The 14511-nt window shown below is 40.7% G+C and overlaps 1 pseudogene; it reads left to right on the forward strand.

The window, feature by feature from the left end:
- The first annotated feature begins 327 nt into the window (after positions 1-327).
- Positions 328-1238, forward strand: LOC138743043 (large ribosomal subunit protein uL18A-like; annotated as a pseudogene).
- The last annotated feature ends 13273 nt before the right edge of the window (positions 1239-14511 follow it).

Below are 14511 nucleotides of genomic sequence, written 5' to 3' on the forward strand. Positions count from 1 at the left end.
CTGCAAGACAAACCTGGAAGGCTAGACTGTAGCTCTGGACTGCTTTATAGACAAGGTCACCGGGATGACCCCTGGTGACCTAGTGGTGTAATTACTTATCACCACACAACGGTTAAGGTAAAAGGCTTCCATGTGACTGAATATTTTTATTGATGGATGCTGCTTGATCTGCTGAATCCCTTCAGCTTTTGTTTATTCAAACAAAAATTCCTGAAGAAATATCTTGTTTCCATAAAGTATATCAAGAATAATGGCCTCGTTTTTTTTCCGGCGGGGCGGAATTCGCCTGCCTGTGAAAATCACCTGGGTCCCGGGTGATCGAGAGTGAACTCTGCTCAAAATGGGTTTTGTTAAAGTCGTGAAGAGCAAGGCATACTTCATGCGTGACCAAGTCAAGTTTAGGAGGAGGAGAGAGGGAAAGACTGACTACTTTGCATGCAAACGCTTGGTGGTACAAGATAAGAACAAGTACAATACTCCCAAGTATCGGATGATTGTACGATTCACAAACCGGGACATCATATGCCAGATTGCATATGCAAAGATTGAAGGTGATATAATTGTGTCTGCTGCATATGGCCATGAATTACCAAAGTATGGCATAAAAGTTGCACTTTCAAACTACGCTTCATTCTATTGCACTGGCCTACTTGCCCGTAGGTTGCTAAACAAATTTGGGCTGGACAAAATCTATGAGGGTCAGGTGGATGTAACTGGTGATGAATACAATGTAGAAAGCATTGATGGACAACCTAGTGCTTTCACTTGCTATTTGGATGCTGGGCTTGCCAGAACCACCACAGGCAATAAAGTCTTTGGAGCTTTGAAGGGTGCAGTCGATGGTGGCTTATCTATTCCACACAGCACTATTGATTTCCTGGTTATGACTGTGAGAGCAAGGAGTTCAATCCTGAAGTAAACATATTTTTGGGTTGAATATCACAGAATACATGCGCTACCTGATAGATGAGGATGAAGATATCTACAAGAAGCAATTTTCTCAGTACATCAAACATGGAATCACAGCTGACATGATAGAGAATTTGTACAAGAAAGCCGATGCTGCTATTCAAGAAAATCCTGTCCATGAGAAGAAGCCCAAAAGAGAAGTCAAGAAAAAGAGGTGGAACCATTCCAAGATGTCATTGAAACAGAGGAAGGATCGTGTTGTTCAAAAGAAGGTCAGCTTCCTAAGGGCACAGGCACAGCCTGTAGTCAGTTGAAAGGTGCCTTCGAGAAATGTTTTTAAAAATAAAATCTGAATTCCTATTTACTGCTCATATAAATTTGAAAAAAAAAAGAATAATGGCTTCCAGGTTAATTTCAGTTAAATCATCAAAAATGAAGGCTCTTCATGTCTTTTAATATTTCACTTTTCTTCATGCAGATTCATAAATACTGAGAGAGCACTTCAGCAGATACATGTTACAAACCAAAATTGTGTGTGTGTGTGTGTGCGTGCGTGTTGTGTGTGTGTGTGCATGTTGTGTGTGTGTTTGTGTGTGCGTGTTGTGTGTGTGTGCATGTGTGTGTGTGTGTGTCTATGTGAATGTGAGTTTGCATGCATGCATTCATAGGGTGTAAATCTGTAAAGTAATTGAAAGGAATACATTATTGTTAATATTATTATGGATAAGTTATATACCACAAATAATGTTCCTGTATGCTGAATATTAAATTTTCATTCAGTTACAGTCTGATCAGTGGCATATGGAATTTTTAAAAAATAAATTAATCCAAATCTGTCTCCAGTAAATGACCAAAAAGAAGTGGAGCAAGTGTTTTGGTTTACTGATGTTATACAGTATGTTCAAGCTTTACTGCTTTTTTGTTTGTATTTTATGACAGAACTAATTTTTGATCAGAAATAGAACCATTATTTCTGATGTTTTCCAAATCAAAGTTCTGTTCATTATTTCTTAGATATAAAGTTGGCAAATCTCAGTAAATAAGTAGCAAGGCCTAGACCATATTTGTAACTTTTGTAACAAAAGTAACATTTGTGACCAATTCTAACAAGTTAAACAACCTATCCTTGATCTTCAATAATATAATTATTGCAGAGTCTCTCTGATCTTCAAGAAGCTCAAGGCCATTCGAGATGAAGCAGTCACTTAAATGGCACCCATCTACAACTCTAAATGTTTCTTCCCTTTTACAGCTGGCGTACAATGGCTGTAGTGTATTACCTTCTACTGAATGAACAGCAGTTATTCACCAAGGTTAAACCAGCAAAACCTCTCAAATCCATGACATCTACCAAGGAAGATTAGGGCAAAAAAGCACATTTAAGCTCCAACAATTGTAGCTTCCTCTCACTCTCCTAGTCAGACAACATACAACTAGTCACCTGTAGTGGATACACATCTCTTCACTTGTTAGGAAGGTGCAATAGCAACTGCACTTCCTAAAGAGACTGAAATGGGCAAGCTATTGGCCACTATAATGTCAACCTTCTACAAGAGATGTATCACAGTGTGGTACAGTTGCTGCAGAGAAATGGATCAGTGGTCAATCCACAGAACTCCTAGTGTGGCAGAGAGGATCACTGGAGTCTCCCTCCACCCTATCTCCCTCCACCCTACCCCCCTCCCCCATTGTCCAGGTATTTGTCTGAAGAGACCGTGCAAAATCATTGAGGACCCCTTCCACCAGCTTCTACCCTTGGGCAGTGAGACCGTTGAACGACCAAAGGAACTGCTCACACTAACCATCCAAGACTCTCATGTTCACGAAACAATGTTTATTTATTTATTTGTATATATGAATACTTGTCCTGCATAGGTATTGTTTTTCTGTATGTGTGTTTAGTCTGGTTGTGTGACTGCTTGTTTTGTACCGAGGATCAGAGAATGCTGTTTCATAGGGTTGTACTTGTGTAATCAGATGACCATAAGCTTGATTTGACTTGACTTTTGATTTAGAAATACTTCAATTGCTGGTCTGCATCCTGGAGGTTCCTGCCTGATACATTCACCAGAAGGACTGCATTGTTGAATGTTGCCAGCTCGCCACCACCTACTCAAGGAAGTGAGGAATAGGCAATAAATAATGACCTTTATTATCATCTACTGAGGAAATAGATTATCATAAATTTTGACAAAGCTACCTCCAAATGGAGAAATATAATAAATGTATAGAACCGTAAATCTCAGAATGTTGATTAGACCTAGAAAGATACTTTCCTCTAATCATTGAAAATGTCTGATCTGTTGAGGATCCTTATGATTATGGAAAGCAGATGATATGCAAGCCAAACTTTGGCATGGAACTGCCAACAATATCCAATGTAATTGCTGCCAGGTTTCATGTCTCTCAGCCGGCTGTTGAAGACATGAAATTGCTGGCCAAACTTCACTCAAAGTCCGGTAGTGGAGCAGGAGCTTACTGTAATTCCCCAGCATTTACCCTGAGGATTCTCAGCTGCCAAGCAAGCCTTTAACCCCATTCGATTGTATGGGAGTTTAGAGCAGCCTGCAAGAAATGTGAGGGAAAATTAGGCTTTTTTAAAATGAAGTTTATCTTAATCATTTGTTTCCAAATTATTTTAATTTTTACTTAATTATTTATTTTCAGTGGTTTTTTTTTGTAAAGGAGTTTTAAGAAACTTTTGCAGATTTGGTAGAAAGCAAAGTTAAGGGTGGGGCTTTGCCATCTGTTAAAGCTTTCCCATCAGTTTTTTGGGAAGGACTTTAGGCCCACATACATGACTTAATTCCATTGTTGGAGACACACAACCTCAGTGCTCATCCCCAGGACTGTCCAGGTCAACCACATCATAATTTCAGGAGAGCTGGGCACCATGGATGGTCAGCAGGCATCATTCAGGAACACTTTGGCTGTTATGTTTCTACTTAGAAGCTTTTGAAATCAAAACCCTCCTTAGATAATTCATATTGGCTGTATAGGTTATTATGCTCTGAAATTAATGAGCGTTGTGTGGGAAGGGAAAGAAATTTGGTGGGTTCAAAGAGCAACAAGTCTTGACACTGGTTGAACACATCAAGGATCTTTATTGAAACACATGTAAGGGGATTGCAACAGGGGTAACACACACTAATACTCTCAATCATACAACAGAGTATAATCAGTCACATCGGACTAACACTACCAATACTAGCAACTGATTACAAGTACAACCCTATGAAACTCATACAAGCACAGGACAACCCAGTCATGTCAGATACAACAATTACCAATATCAGCAACTGTTTATACAGGCATAACAACCAAGGACTACAATAGAGTACCCACCTAATGTGGGCACAGCTCAGATGTTATCTGCAACATTAATATACAACAGCCCTGATCCCTATGTAATGTACCCCCTACCAACGACTCCTCCAGCATTATCCATAGTTCGCAACCTGGAGTGGAGCAGGACTGAAGAGCATAAGAGGAAGAGCTACTGTATGGTGGTGGACTTTCTAGTACCGTAAACTGAAGTATCTGGCCCAGGTAATGATTAAAGGGGCCAATGGTCAGGTATGCACTAATGGGTGGGCAGAGTCCAACCTTCATTGGCAGTGATGTGAATTCTGACCAGGTACTCACCAGTAGGATCAGGCAACAGATGATTTTCCACCCTACAATGGGGCAGAGTTTAAATTTATTTTTGGTTACATTATCAACATGATCTTAAAGTCAAGTGGCCAGACTCCTAGGGAACATACAGAGGGTGCACTAAAACTGAAAATCCAAAAAATCAGATATAATTAATAGAATATTTTGAGCACATTTTACTATCTGCACCTGAGGAGAACCCTCTTCTCCCATGATATCACATTAAATTCAGAATCAGAAACAGAATTTATTGTCATAAACACATGTCACAAAATTTGTTGCTTTGTGGCAGCATTACAGGTGGAAAATTGCTATAAATTACATATTTTAAAATAAATAAATTAGTGCAGAAGAAAAGTGAAGGTGACTATGGGTCATTGTCCATTCAGAAATCTGCTGGCAGAGGGAAAGAAGCTGTTTTTGTACTGTTGGGTGTTCATCTTCAGGCTCCTGTACCTCCTTCTTGATGGTAGCAGTAAGAAGAAGGAATGGCCTGTGTGGTGGGAGTCCTTGAGAATAGAGGCTGCTTTCTTGAGACATCGCATTTTGTAGATGTCCTTAACAGAGTGAAGACTGATGCCATGACAGAGCTGGCCGAGTTCACGACTCTCTGGTAGTCTTTTCCTGCCCTGTGTATTAGCACCTCCGTACCAGACAGTAATGCAACCAGTCAAAAAATTCTCCCATGGTACACCTGTAGAAATTTGCAAGTGATTTTAATGTCATCCCAAATCTCTTCAAATTCCTCATGAAGTATAGCCACTGGCGCACCTTCTTCATCAAATTTTCATGTCCATAACTGTAACCAGCACTCTGTATATTTCCCAATTATAAGGATGAGTTCAACTTATCTTTCCACACCTTGTCACATACACTCTAAAGGTACAATCATTAACATATGTAATGATTTGAAAATGAGCACCTGGACACATTCAACAGTGCCACACTAACTTTGCTTTCAAAATTGAACAGTCAATTGAGAATTTATTTTTCATCAGGAGCTGTTGAATCAGGAATTCTTTACTCTAGAGACTGTGACGGCTCAGTCACCATTGCATTCAAGGCCGAGATCAATATATTTCTGGATATTTCATCTAATTTTGTTCAGGTGAAGTCTTTTGAGGATTTAAAATATTGTTGTTGATGTTGATGCCTTGACAAATTGTTCCAGAAAATCCCCCAATAAATCTCACAACAGGTTCAACCCTCTAATGGTAAGTAAAATGGCAAATAGAACCATAGAGAACTACAGCATAGAAAACAGGCCTTTCAGCCCTTCTAGTCAAAACATCATTCCTATAGTCCCACTAACCTGAACCCACTCCATAACCCTCCAGACCACTCCCATCCATGTATCTATCCAATTTATTTTTCAAACTTTGAGCCTGTGTTTGTCATATCAGATGGCAGCTCGTTCCAAACTCCCACCACTCTCTGTGTGAAGTTCCCCCTAAACCTTTCACCTCTCACCCTAAAGCCATGTCCTCTCATATTTATTTCTCCCAATCTAAGTGGAATGCGCCTACTCCCATTTACTCTGTCTATCTCCCTCAAAATTTTGTAAACTTATATCGAATCTCCCCTCATTCTTCTACATCTAAGGAATTAAGTCCCAACCTGTTTAATCTTTCCCTGTAACTCAACTCCTGAAGACCCAGCAACATCCTAGTAAATCTTCTCTGCACTCTTTCGATCTTACTGATATCCTTCCTATAGTTTGGCAACCAGATCTGCAAACAATATTCCAAATTTGGCCTCACCGATGTCTTATACAACCTCACCATAACATTCCAACTCCTGTACTTAATACTTTGATTTATGAAGGTCAAGATGCCAAAAGCTTTCTTTACAATCCTGTCTACATGTAACAAATGCCCCTTCTCTTTTTTGCAATACATCATGATGATGAATATCTATGAGGAATAATAATAATTTTGTTCGATCTTTTGTGAAGCATCAGATACATGAAGATGCTTCATCCAAGGTGGCAGAGCCAAACTAAAATGTTCAAGCTTGAAAAAGAGTCATTTGAAATACTGAATCGTAAAAAAAACCTTTAGAATGATTTATAACAAATTTATTAATGTGGACAATCAATTTTATTTTGCTGTTTACATACCTGATGCTTTGCTTTTATGGAAAACTAGAAAATAAGAGCAGGAGAAGGCCATTCAGCCCCTCAGCCTTGCTCCACAATTCAACTTGATCATGGTTGATCATGTGACTTCAGTACCCTCCCTGTTTTCTCCCCATATCTCTTGATCCCTTTAGCCATTAGGGGTACATACACCTCCCTTTAACAAATTTACCTCAACAACCTTCTGTGGTTGGGAGATTTTCAAGTTCACAACTGTCTGAGTGAAGACATTTCTCCTCATCTCAATCCTAAACAGCCTATCCCTTATCCTCATTCTGTGACCCATTGTACTGGACTTCCCCAACATCAGAAACATTCTTCCTGTACCTAACCTGACCAGTTCTGTCAGAATTTCATCTATCTCCATGATATTTTCTCTTATTCTTCTAAGGTTCAATGAGTATAACCCCAGTCTATCCAGTCTTTCTTCATGTGTCAGTCCTGCCATCCCAAGAATCAGATTGGGAACCTTTTCTCAGAACAGGAGACCAAGACAGTACACAATTCCCAAGTGGTTACCACCCTATGGCCTATACAACTGCAGTAAGATCTCTCTGTTTCTGTATTCAAAACCTCATTCAATAAAGGCCGACATGCCATTTGCTCTCTTCACCACCTGCTGTACCTACTTTCCAACCTTCAAAGACTGATACATCATGACGCCCAGGTCTTGTTACACCTTCCCTTCTAATTTCTCGCTATTCAGATAAAAAATATGTATTCTGTTTATTGCCACCAAAGTGAATAACCTCCCATTTCACTGCATTTTACTGCATCTTCTATGAACTTGCCTACTCTCCTCATCTGTCCAAATCAGTCTCTTGGAATCTTCCTCACAACTCACACTGCCATCCATCTCAGTGTCATTTGCAAATTTAGAGACATTACTTACGATTCCTTCACTGAGATTATCAATTGTATTCAAGCAGTATAACCACTGATGCCGTCAATAGAAGGCATAGCATCTGAGTTGTATGAGAGCTCCGTGCAACACATGAAATGGAACTTTTAAGTTGGTTCAGAGAATAAACTGTAAAGCTTCAATGGCTGAAATCTGGCAGCATATTCATCACATGAGAGATGTTTACAACTTGATATTTTCAATGTTTGATCCTATGTACATGTTATGTACATGAAGGCAAATATCTTTAATGTTTGGATGACTATCATTGCTCATGTTCAGCTTGCAAAAGCACATATTTTTATGTTACACTCAAATTCAAGGATAATATAGTCAAGTCAATGGACAATAGACAATAGGAGCTGGAGTAGGCCCTTTGGCCCGTCGAGCCAGCACCGCCATTTTACAGATCATGGCTGATCACTACCATCAGTACCCCTTTCCAGCCTTATCCCCATAACCCTTAACTCCTTTGCCCACTAGAGTCTTATCTAACTCTCTTTTGAACATAATCAGTGAATCTGCCTAAACCACCCTCTGTGGCAGAGCATTCCACAGATTCACATTTCTCTGGGTAAAAAAATGTTTTCTCATCTCCGTCCTAAAGGGCCTACCCTGTATTCTTAAACTATGCCCTCTAGTCCTCGTCTCCCCCATCATTGGGAACAAGTAATCCGACTTCACCCTGTCTATCCCCCTGATAATTTTGTATAGCTTTCCTTTTGCTTTAATGTTCTAAGTCCAAGAAGCTGCACAGAGAAAGGTGGAAATCATTATTATTTGTTGAGTAACATAATTTCTCCGTTTTTCATTAATCATCATTGTGTGGAACAGTTAACATAGCAGTTAGTTATTCAGCGCTTGACATCCTGTTTTGCGGAAACTGCCAAAATGTTTGGCCTAGAAGTCAACCTGAAGAAAACGGAGGTCCTCCATCAGCCAGCTCCCCACCATGACTACCAGCCCCCCCACATCTCCATCGGGCACACAAAACTCAAAACGGTCAACCAGTTTACCTATCTCGGCTGCACCATTTCATCAGATGCAAGGATCGACAACGAGATAGACAACAGACTCGCCAAGGCAAATAGCACCTTTGGAAGACTACACAAAAGAGTCTGGAAAAACAACCAACTGAAAAACCTCACAAAGATAAGCGTATACAGAGCCGTTGTCATACCCACACTCCTGTTCAGCTCCGAATCATGGGTCCTCTACTGGCATCACCTACGGCTCCTAAAATGCTTCCACCAGTGTTGTCTCCGCTCCATCCTCAACATTAATTGGAGCGCCTTCATCCCTAACATCGAAGTACTCGAGATGGCAGAGGCCGACAGCATCGAGTCCACGCTGCTGAAGATCCAGCTGCGCTGGGTGGGTCACGTCTCCAGAATGGAGGACCACCGCCTTCCCAAGATCGTGTTATATGGCGAGCTCTCCACTGGCCACCGAGACAGAGGTGCACCAAAGAAGAGGTACAAGGACTGCTTAAAGAAATCTCTTGGTGCTTGCCACATTGACCACCGCCAGTGGGCTGATATCGCCTCAAACCGTAAATCTTGGCGCCTCACAGTTCGGCGGGCAGCAACCTCCTTTGAAGAAGACCGCAGAGTCCACCTCACTGACAAAAGACAAAGAAGGAAAAACCCAACACCCAACCCCAACCCACCAATTTTCCCCTGCAACCGCTACAACCGTGTCTGCCTGTCCCGCATCGGACTTGTCAGCCACAAACGAGCCTGCAGCTGACGTGGACGTTTACCCCCTCCATAAATCTTCGTCCGCGAAGCCAAGCCAAAGAAAGAAAGTGCAATACTATTACAGCACCAACAACCCAGCTTAGAACCCTGTGGTCTCTGTACATTTTCCCTGTGTCTGCGTTTGTTTCCTCTGGGCACCCCGTTTGCCTCCCTCCACCCCCCCTCAAAACGTAAGAGAATTGGGATATTTGGGCAGCAAAAGGCTCATGGGCCAGAATGGCCTGTAAACTTTATGTCTAAAATTTAAAATATAAACATTTTTTTAAAATTTAAAACAGCTTGAGGTTAAGCAAAAGTGAGTCTTCATAAGCATAAAATATGTCGGAAAAAAAACAAATCTTACATTGAAATTTTGTTGAATGCTAATGCTCTCCCAAAGCAATATTTACAAAGCCAGTTACACCACACCCAAGATCTGGTTTCCACTGATACAGCGGCAAACAAAATGCAATACTGTTTCTATTATGTGTTTTTGTTTCTAAATTTGAATTTGATATCTGGTAGCAAGTATTTTGCTTTGCTGAAAATTTTAATTAAAATTATTAATCACTCAAATCTCTGGTCCTCGAAAAAGGGTGCAGTTGAACAGGGCAACAAAATGGAACTTATTATGAACTGCTAGCTCTTTGCCCCATTCACTGAGGAGGAAGAAACTTCAATTCAATTACATCTTGGGGAACATTGTGAGTTGGTCGTCAGGACACAGATAAGAAGAAATTTCTTCATTCAGATTATGATGAAGCTCACAAATTCTATGCTCAAGACTTAAGAGCTGCTGAGTAAATTTAAGACAACATTTCATTGATTATTACATATTAAATATGGGGGGGGGGATCAATGGAGGAAAGTTCACCCATGATGGCCTAAACAGACACTAATGGATGATAGATTACTCCATGATTTCTCATGTAAAAGAATGAGCTATGATAGGCGCTTTTTCAAATATATTCCTGATGTTAAAATTAGGCGACGATGGATCACAGAGGAACAAGTTGCAGGCTAGGTACATCGCTGTTTAGCCATGTCTTCATTCAAAACGAAGCCTTCTTTGTGTAATGGACTAAATCATTAATTCATCCAAAGTGTTCATCAAAGACGGAACATTAGCGAGAAAAATGCTTTGTAATGCTGGCTGGAGTAGATTTAGTCTTAGCCTAGCACACAGGCCTCCACTCTTCCTTGTCTTTCCTTATGGTCTTGATGCCAGAACCAGACTTTTCTGGGGTGGGTGTGTGGAAAGTGAGCCCACGGTGTCCTTACTAACTCCAGAGGTATTTGTTTGAAATTGAATGAACTGATTAAACAGTAATAAAAGTCCAAAAGTAACTTCCTGTTATAGATGTAATTCACACAGCTGAATCGAACAAGGACACAGAAAACTAGCAGGTATTTCCCGAAATCCTGTAAGACACTCAGCCTTGTGATACACATGTGCTGCCTTCTCACCAAGATTTCAAGGTGCCTGCTGTTATTTTTTTGTTCATTACAAGACAAAGGTTTTGGCAATAAATATGCTGAAATGTTCAAAATCTAAAAGGTATAATCAAATTAAACTCAAATATATTCTATCTAGTTGGAGATTCTGCAACAAAAAAGACATTGCTTATTAGTAGGGAAAGAAAAAAAAATAAGCATGAATTAACAGCTTTAGACAGTGTAGTCGAATGGGGAGCATTAAGAATATAATTTAGTAGTAAATGCAAAAGAAATCTGAATAAGCAGATGGCAAAAAAAAGACAGGTTTATGAGGCAAATCAATATGCAGTCAGCTCCTGTATTTTAAAAAAGTTAGACATAAAGCATTGAAGCTGGTCCTTTCGGCCCTATAACCCTTGTGTGTTTTGAAGGATGGCAGGAAACTGGAGCACTTGGAGGAACCCATGCAGATACAGGAGGAACATACAAACTCCTTACAGGCAGTAGTGGATTTGAACCCCGATCGCTGGCATTATAACAGCATTGCACTAACTGCTTCGCTAACTGTACCACCCCCACGCTAACCATGCCACCCTCTATGCTAAGCATGCCTTGATTCACTTGTTCTTTAACTCAAAATCCTGCTCTTTAACTATAAGTTCCTTTATGGTCTTGTGCCATCAGACCCCAGGAACTTTGCCCACTTTACATTTTCCATTCTTGAATACTGGTTATCATCCTTCTCATTGCCCAGTCATTGGAGGCAGCATATAATCGTGAGCATTTAAATGAATCATCCATTATCCAACATTAATTTCCTTGTTATATCTTTCTCATTAATTCACTCAAATTATCACTTTTGACCTTTCTTCTTCTGACAGCTTCTCTACACAAATGATTTCAGATTTCAGATTCATATTTCAGATTTATTGTCAGCGTACATACATGACATCACATATAACCCTGAGATTCCTTTTTCCTACGGTTGCAGCAGTGTAACCCAGCACAAACATGTAAACAAATAAAAGAATAAAAACAAATAATGAATGTAAACAAATTGACTGTGCAATAGAGAGAGAACAAAAGAAAATCAATAAAGTGCACAAGCAAGAGTCGTTAAATGAGTCTCTGATTGCATTTGTCATTGAGGAGTGTGATGGTGCAGGGGTAGCAGCTGTTTCTAAACCTGGTGGTGTGAGTCCTGTGGCACCTATACCTCTTTCCTGATAGCAACAGCAAGAACAAAACGTGTACTGGGTGGTGTGGGTCTTTGATGATTGCTGCTGTCCTCCGATGGTAGCGTCACCTATTGATGTACTCAATAGTGGGAGATTTTTGCCCTTGATGTCCTGGGCTGTGTCCATTACCTTTTGGAGGGCTTTATATTCACAGGTATTGGTGTTCCCATACCAGACCATGATGTAACTGGTGAACGCACTTTCCACCACACCTCTGTAGAAATTTGCCAGGGTTTCTGGTATTGTACCAAACCTCTGCAAACTCCTGAGGAAGTAGAGGCACTGACATGCTTTCTTCAGGATGCTATTGGTGTGTTGGGTCCAGCAAAGATCCTTCATGATAATGACTAAATGTTCTCACCCTCTCCACCTCTGATCTCCCAGTGATCACTGGATTGTATACCTCTGGCTTTCCCTTCCTGAAGTCAACAATCAGCTCCTTAGTTTTGGTGACATTGAGTGTAATGTTGTTGTGGTTCACCATTCAGCCAAGTTTTCAATCTCTTTCCTATATGCTGACTCTTCGCCATCCTTTATACAACCCACTACCATGGTATCATCGGCAAATTTGGAAATAATGTTATTGTCATACCAAGCTATACAATCATAGGTGTAAAGGGAGTAGAGCAGGGGGCTAAGAACATAGCCCTGTGGTGCTCCAGTACTGATGGAGATTATGGAAGAGATCTTTTTACCAATTTTCACTGATTGTGGTCTGGAGGTGAGGATATCCATGATCCAATTACACAGTGGGGTGTTAACGCCCAGGTTTTGGAGTTTGCTGATCAGTTTTGAGGGGATTTTGGTGTTAAATGCTGAACTCTGGTTAATAAAGAGCATTCTGATGTATGCATCATTGTGTCCAGGTGTTCCAGGGCTTTATGTAGACCCACTGAGATAGGTGAAATGAAATGAATCCATGTCACTGCTCAGACAGGACCTGATATGCTTCATCTCCAGCCTTTCAACACCCTTCATTGCTGTTGATAGTCGTTAAGGCAGGTTACTGCCCTCTCCTTGGGCACCAATATGAAACAGGTGGGTTCCACACCCTGTTTGAGTGAGATATTGAAGATATCCGTGAATACCTTTGTCTTATGTCAGTGAGGTGGGCTCTGCGGTCTTCTTCAAAGGAGGTTGCTGCCCGCCGAACTGAGAGGCACCAAGATGCACGGTTTGAGGCGAGATCAGCCCACTGGCGGTGGTCAATGTGGCAGGCACCAAGAGATTTCTTTAGGCAGTCCTTGTACCTCTTCTTTGGTGCACGTCTGTCACGGTGGCCAGTGGAGAGCTCGCCATATAACACGATCTTGGGAAGGCGATGGTCCTCCATTCTGGAGACGTGACCCATCCAGCGCAGTTGGATCTTCAGCAGCAGCTAATATATAGACAATATATAACACGTAATATTTCTCTCTACCAAATCAATAAAAATATTTTAAAAAGAAAGAGAAATGTATGATTTTCCATGTACCTTGATAAGTTGATCAGCACAGATCTTTAACATTCAGCCAGCTACTCCATCCGGGCCAGATGTTTTCCTCGGATTCACTCTCCTGAAGGCAGCATGCATGTCATCCTCAGATACGGACAGGATGGGATCATCAGGCGACGTAGGAGTGTGGAGAGGTGGTTCTTCACTGTTACGGTTGTCAAATCAAGCGTAGAAGGTGTTGAATTCTACTGGGAGAGAAGTTTGCCATCTACTACTTCACTGAATTTGGTTTTGTAACATGTTATGGCATTAAATCCCTGCCACACCTGTCGGGTGGCCCTTGTTGTTTCCATTTTCATCTGGAATCTCCACTTCACCCAGGAAATAGCTTTTCACAGGTCATACCTGCTCCTGGTGTACTATTCCGGATTTTCGGACTGAAATTCCTGTGATCTGGCTCTCAGCAAGTTCTGGTTTTCATTGTTCATCCATGGCTTCAGGTTGGGGAAAACCTTGAATGATTTGGTAGGGATGATGTGGTTAAATAAAAATTGCTTCTATTGTTCTCGTTGTGGGTTTAAGTGTAATGTCACTGTATGGATTATTGCAGCCATATATGGAAATAATGACACATTCTTAATAATTAACTATTTTTATAAACCAAATGAACTTTGTTCTTTCACTTTATGGCTCCATCAAGAACTCCTTACAGATGAAGGCACTTGCAGTCGACTCAATCGTTCAACACTGCAGAGCACGGCACCTCGTGTCAGACTTATTAAAATGGAAACAAGGTACACATTTTTTATAGTTAGGAAACTTAAGAGCAATTTAACTTCACCTTCTAACTATACTCTGTCTCTGGAGTCCTGTGATCTTTGGGTGTTAGCAGCAAAATTATTTGGCAATTCCCAAGGTCAGAAACTCAAAAATAAAGTTAAAATTCTCTTTGGTTTATGGTTTCAAAGTAGATTCCACGAAAAATTATTACAGCTATTTTCTCGTCTTACCGACACTATGTGAACAATGTGCTACTAGTTTTGTGTTCCTGAAATTAAACA

Source organism: Narcine bancroftii, chromosome 9 (assembly GCF_036971445.1).
Source record: "Narcine bancroftii isolate sNarBan1 chromosome 9, sNarBan1.hap1, whole genome shotgun sequence".
Taxonomy (NCBI): Eukaryota; Metazoa; Chordata; class Chondrichthyes; order Torpediniformes; family Narcinidae; genus Narcine; species Narcine bancroftii.